The following is a 6933-nucleotide window of genomic DNA, read 5'->3' on the forward strand; positions in this document are numbered from 1 at the left end:
CTCCTGTCCTCTAGTGTCGTCAGGCCGATTTACCTTAACCTTTCTTCATAAGACATCCCCTTAGCTCTGGAACTAACCTTGTCGCAAACCTTTGCACTTTCTCTAGTTTCTTGACGTGCTTTATCAAGTGCGGGTTCCAAACAGGTGCTGCATACTCCAGTATGGGCCTGACGTACACGGTGTACAGTGTCTTGAACGATTCCTTATTAAGGTATCGGAACGCTGTCCTCAGGTTTGCCAGGCGCCCATATGCTGCAGCAGTTACCTGGTTGATGTGTGCTTCTGGAGACATGCTCGGTGTTATAATCACTCCAAGATCTTTCTCCTTGAGCGAGGTTTACAGTCTTTGGCCACCTAGCCTATACTCTGTCTGCGGTCTTCTTTGCCCTTCCACTATCTTCATGACTTTGCACTTGGCGGCATTAAATTCGAGAAGCCAGTTGCTGGACTAGGTGTCCAGTCTGTTCAGGTCTCTTTGAAGTCCTGCCCTGTCCTCATCTGATTTAATTCTCCTCATTAACTTCACATCGTCTGCGAACAGGGACATTTCTGAGTCTAACCCTTCCATCATGTCGTTCACATATACCAAAAATAGCACTGGTCCTAGGACTTACCCCTGTGGGAACCCGCTCGTCACAGGTGCCCACTGTGATACATCATTACGTACTATGACTCGTTGTTGCCTCCCTGTCAGGTATTCTCTGATCCATTGCAGTGCCCTTCCTGTTACATGAGCCTGATCTTCTAGCTTTTGCACTAATCTCTTGAGAGGAACTGTGTCAAAGGCCTTCTTGCAGTCTAAGAAGATACAATCAACCCACCTCTCTCTCTCGTGTCTTACTTCTGTTACTTTATCATAAAACTCCAGAAGGTTTGTGACACAGGATTTTCCTTCTATGAAGCCATGCTGGTTGGCGTTTATACTCTTGTTCCGTTCCAGGTGCTCCACCACTCTCCTCCTGATAATCTTCTCCTTAACTTTGCATACTATACACGTCAGTGACACAGGTCTATAGTTTAGTGCCTCTTTTCTGTTTCCTTTTTTAAAAATGGGAACTACATTTGACGAATTCCATACCTCAGGTAGTTGCCCAGTTTCCAGGGACGTGTTGAAGATTGTGGTAAGTGGCACACACAACATATCCGCTCCCTCTCTAAGGACCCACGGGGAGATGTTGTCTGGTCCCATTGCCTTTGAGGTATCGGTGTTCCTTAGCAGTTTCTTCACCTCATCTGTAAGTATGTCATCCAACACTTGTTGGCATATTCCTTGCTGGTGTCCCCATCTGGTCTGTCCCCCGAGAGGCCTTCCTGTCTCCACTGTAAATACTTCCGTAAATCTCATGTTGAGCTCCTCACATACCTCTTGATCGTTTCTTGTGAGTTCTCCACCTTCTTCCTCAGCCTTATCACCTGGTCTTTGACTGTTGTCTTCCTCCTAATGTGGCTATACAGCAGTTTCGGGTCAGACTTGACTTTCGATGCTATGTCGTTTTCGTACTGTCGCTGGGCCTCCCTCCTTATCTGTGCATACTCGTTTCTGGCTCTTCTACTAATCTCCTTAATTTCCTGGGTCCTTTGCCTCCTGTACCTTTTCCATTCTCTGGTGCACTTAGTTTTTGCCTCCCTACACCTTCGGTTAAACCAAGGACTCGTTTTGGTCTTCCTATTATTTCTGTTTCCCTTGGGAACAAACCTTTCCTCTGCCTCCTTGCACTTTGTTGCTACATATTCCATCATCTCGTTTACAGATTTTTCTACCAGGTCTCTGTCCCACTGAAGTTCCTCATACCTGTGTAGTCTTCCCTTTTGTAGTTTGGCTTTTCCCATTCAGTTCCTGTTTCTTTCTCCACTTGTAACTCTACTATATAATGAAAACTCAGAACCACGTGATCAGTAGCTCCAAGGGGCGTCTCGTAAGTGATGTCCTCAATGTCCGAACTGCTCAGGGTGAACACAAGATCCAGTCTTGCTGGCTCATCCTCCCCTCTCTCTCTGGTAATGTCCCTGACATGTTGGTGCATGAGGCTTTAAAGTACCACATCCATCATCTTGGCTCTCCATGTTTCGAGGCCCCCATGTGGCTCCAGGTTTTCCCAGTCGATCTCTCTGTGGTTGAAATCGCCCATTACCAGTAACTTTGCTATGCTCGAGTGAGCTCTTCTTGCCACCTCAGCCAGTGTGTCCACCATTGCTTTGTTGTTTTCTTCGTACTCCTCTCTTGGCCTCCTGCAGTTCTGTGGTGGGTTAAACGTCACTCAAATGACTACTTTATGTTCTCCAGACTGAATTGTGCATACTAAGTAGTCTCTTTCTCCAATCACGTCCATGCCTTCCATTTCCTCAAATCCCCATTGGTTTCTTATGAGCAGTGCAACTCTTTTCTCAGGATCTGATATCCCGGTGGGAAGATTGCGTCTGTTATTGTCTCAGCAAGTTTTGTTTCTGTGACTGCTATGATGTCTGGGGATTTCTCGCTGATTCTTTCATACCACTTCTCATATTTATTCGTCATTCCGTCCTCGTTTGTGTACCAAACTTTCAGCTTCTTTTCTATCACTGGGGTCCTGCAAGAATATTGGGGTTGAGGGAGAGGGAGCCTTGGTGGGGGCCTATGGGGGGCTGTGGTGTAGGTGGGGTTTGTGATGATGGGGGTGGGGTCAGAATGCCCATAAGGGACAGCTGTTGAGATGAGGTTTGTGATGTGGGTGTTGCTGGAAGAGGGAACAGTGAGTGGGTTGTGGTTTGGGTTGCTCAGTTGCGTTGTGATTGTCGCGGTTGGAGTCTTTCGGTGGGAGATTCTGCGGGGTGTGTTTGCCCTTCCTCCTGTGTCTGGGTCCTGCTCATCTTCATCATTACCTCTCGTTCCTCCTTGCGTCTCTGTACCCTCTCTTTCAGTGTAGCCCTTCTTGTGTTCTGTCGTGATCGAGGTATACTCTCTGGTACCCTGGTTTGTCCCTCAGTCGTGCTATCTCTTGTAGAATCCTGGTTCGAACTGATCCTTCATTGAAAATTACTTTGACAGGCCGTATCCTTCCACTCGCAAACCACCCAATTATCCGAAAATTTGTCACCTGGGTCATATCGTCCTCACCTGTGTGTGTGTGTGTGTGTGTGTGTGTGTGTGTGTGTGTGTGTGTGTGTGTGTGTGTGTATGTGTGTGTGTGTGTGTACTCACCTAGTTGTACTCACCTAGTTGAGGTTGCGGGGGTCGAGTCCGAGCTCCTGGCCCCGCCTCTTCACTGATCGCTACTAGGTCACTCTCCCTGAACCGTGAGCTTTATCATACCTCTGCTTAAAGCTATGTATGGATCCTGCCTCCACTACATCGCTTCCCAAACTATTCCACTTACTGACTACTCTGTGGCTGAAGAAATACTTCCTAACATCCCTGTGATTCATCTGTGTCTTCAGCTTCCAACTGTGTCCCCTTGTCACGTCCCCCCTATCTCTCCTGTCCTCCAGTGTCGTCAGGTTGATTTCCCTTAACCTCTCCTCGTAGGACATACCTCTTAGCTCTGGGACTAGTCTTGTTGCAAACCTTTGCACTTTCTCTAATTTCTTCACGTGCTTGGCTAGGTGTGGGTTCCAAACTGGTGCCGCATACTCCAATATGGGCCTAACGTACACGGTGTACAGGGTCCTGAATGATTTCTTATTAAGATGTCGGAATGCTGTTCTGAGGTTTGTTAGGCGCCCATATGCTGCAGCAGTTATTTGGTTGATGTGCGCTTCAGGAGATGTGCCTGGTGTTATACTCACCCCAAGATCTTTTTCCTTGAGTGAGGTTTGTAGTCTCTGACCCCCTAGACTGTACTCCGTCTGCGGCCTTCTTTGCCCTTCCCCAATCTTCATGACTTTGCACTTGGTGGGATTGAACTCCAGGAGCCAATTGCTGGACTAGGTCTGCAGCCTGTCCAGATCCCTTTGTAGTTCTGCCTGGTCTTCGATCGAGTGAATTCTTCTCATCAACTTCACGTCATCTGCAAACAGGGACACCTCAGAGTCTATTCCTTCCGTCATGTCGTTCACAAATACCAGAAACAGCACTGGTCCTAGGACTGACCCCTGCGGGACCCCGCTGGTCACAGGTGCCCACTCTGACACCTCGCCACGTACCATGACTCGCTGCTGTCTTCCTGACAAGTATTCCCTGATCCATTGTAGTGCCTTCCCTGTTATCCCTGCTTGGTCCTCCAGTTTTTGCACCAATCTCTTGTGTGGAACTGTGTCAAACGCCTTCTTGCAGTCCAAGAAAATGCAATCCACCCACCCCTCTCTCTCTTGTCTTACTGCTGTCACCATGTCATAGAACTCCAGTAGGTTTGTGACACAGGATTTCCCGTCCCTGAAACCATGTTGGCTGCTGTTGATGAGATCGTTCCTTTCTAGGTGTTCCACCACTCTTCTCCTGATAATCTTCTCCATGATTTTGCATACTATACATGTCAGTGACACTGGTCTGTAGTTTAATGCTTCATGTCTGTCTCCTTTTTTAAAGATTGGGACTACATTTGCTGTCTTCCATGCCTCAGGCAATCTCCCTGTTTCGATTGATGTATTGAATATTGATGTTAGGGGTACACATTGCGCCTCTGCTCCCTCTCTCAATACCCATGGGGAGATGTTATCTGGCCCCATTGCCTTTGAGGTATCTAGCTCACTCAGAAGCCTCTTCACTTCTTCCTCGGTTGTGTGCACTGTGTCCAGCACTTGGTGGTGTGCCCCACCTCTCCGTCTTTCTGGAGTCCCTTCTGTCTCCTCTGTGAACACTTCTTTGAATCTCTTGTTGAGTTCTTCACATACTTCACGGTCATTTCTTGTTGACTCTCCTCCTTCCTTCCTTAGCCTGATTATCTGGTCCTTGACTGTTGTTTTCCTCCTGATGTGGCTGTACAACAGTTTCGGGTCAGATTTGGCTTTCGCTGCTATGTCATTTTCATATTGTCTTTGGGCCTCCCTTCTTATCTGTGCATATTCGTTTCTGGCTCTACGACTGTTCTCCTTATTGTCCTTGGTCCTTTGCCTTCTATATTTCTTCCATTCCCTAGCACACTTGGTTTTTGCCTCCCTGCACCTTTGGGTAAACCATGGGCTCATCCTGGCTTTTTCATTATTCCTGTTACCCTTGGGTACAAACCTCTCCTCAGCCTCCTTGCATTTTGTTGCTACATATTCCATCATCTCATTAACTGGCTTCCCTGCCAGTTCTCTGTCCCACTGAACCCCGTTCAGGTAGTTCCTCATTCCTGTGTGTGTGTGTGTGTGTGTGTGTGTGTGTGTGTGTGTGTGTGTGTGTGTGTGTGTGTGTGTGTGTGTGTGTGTGTGTGTGTGTGTGTGTGTATGTATGTGTGTGTGTGTGTGTGTGTGTGTGTGTATGTGTGTGTGTGTGTGTGTGTGTATGTGTGTGTGTGTGTATGTGCGTGTGTGTGTGTGTGTACTCACCTATTTTTGGTTGCAGGGTTCGATTCATAGCTCCTGACCCCGCCTCTGCACTGGTTGCTACTGGGTCCTCTCTCTCCCTGCTCCATGAGCTTTATCTTACCTCGTCTTAAAATTATATATGGTTCCCGCCTTCACTACGTCACTTTCTAGTCTGTTTCACTGCCTGACAACTCTATGACTGAAGAAATACTTCATAACACCTGTTCACAAAAAGAAGAGCAGAGCAGAAATCCGCAACTACAGACCAGTGTCACTCCTGTCAATCACTGGTAAGATCCTTGAGACAATAATGTCAAGACAAATGACAGAGTTTTTTGACTACCACTCACTACTTTGTGATCGTCAATATGGCTTCAGGAAAGGTTACTCTGCTGCTGATCTGTTGTTAAACCTCTCCACTAAGTGGCACCAGTCACTGGATGAATCCAAAGTCAGCTGTGTGGTAGCACTGGACATTGCTGGTGCTTTCGACCGGGTGTGGTACCAGGGCCTCTTAGCAAAAATGTAAGTACTGGGAATTGCAGGCTCTACGGTATGTCTCCTCAGTGATTACCTTCATGGTAGATCTCTAAGGGTAGTTCTCAATGGAACGGAATCAGCAAGACATCCTATTGGGGCAAGTGTTCCACAAGGAAGTGTGCTGGGTCCACTGTTATGGAATGTCTACTTCAACGACCTTCTTCATCTCATCCCAGAATCACATGCATATGCAGACGACTGTACACTGACATTCACTTATCCAAGAGAAGAAATGCCAGCTGCTCTAAGCTACATCAATCACCAGCTGAGAGCTATATCAGCTTGGGGAAATAGATGGCAAGTAACATTTGTACCTGAGAAAACGCAAATGATGATCGTCTCTAGGCACCATGATGGTAATGCTGGTGCAGTAGTAAGGATGAATGGGAGGGTGTTGGCACCTGGAGAAGAAGTTGATATCCTTGGGGTGAAATTTGACTCCAAACTGACCATGAAGAACCATGTTGTAAATCTTGCAAACAAGGCAGCCAGGAAGCTTAAAGCGCTTCGCGGTATCTCGCATCTGCTTGACAGTAGGGGTTGCAAGATTTTGTACGAGGCTCAGGTACGCTCACACCTTGAGTATGCTCCACTTTCTTGGTTTGCCTGCCCCCCCTCTCATCTGCGACTGATTGACAGAGTAGAGAACAGAGCAAGACGTCTCATCTCTCGCCTGGACCCATCCTGGATAGATCTGTCATTTCAGCAGAGCCTTCAACATAGGAGGGATGTGGGTGGCCTTACTGTTATGTACAAGGCCAATATTGTCAAAATACCACACTTGGATCCACTTCGAGGACAGCGTGAAACAAGCTTTTATGCCACAAGACGGGCAGAAAGCAGCAACTTCACTCTGGCTGTACCCTTCTCCAGAACATCACTCCATCTGAGATCATACATACCCAGGATGACTCGAGTATGGAACACATTCGTACAGCATAATGATGTCAACGAGATAACGTCAGTTGA

The 6933-nt window shown here is 47.3% G+C and overlaps 1 protein-coding gene across 1 annotated transcript in view; it reads left to right on the plus strand.

The window, feature by feature from the left end:
• Positions 1-6933, plus strand: part of LOC138852016 (glucose-6-phosphatase catalytic subunit 1-like) — a 141462-nt gene that overhangs the window by 23169 nt on the left and 111360 nt on the right. The window lies entirely within an intron of this gene.

Source organism: Cherax quadricarinatus, chromosome 6 (genome assembly GCF_038502225.1).
Source record: "Cherax quadricarinatus isolate ZL_2023a chromosome 6, ASM3850222v1, whole genome shotgun sequence".
NCBI lineage: Eukaryota > Metazoa > Arthropoda > Malacostraca > Decapoda > Parastacidae > Cherax > Cherax quadricarinatus.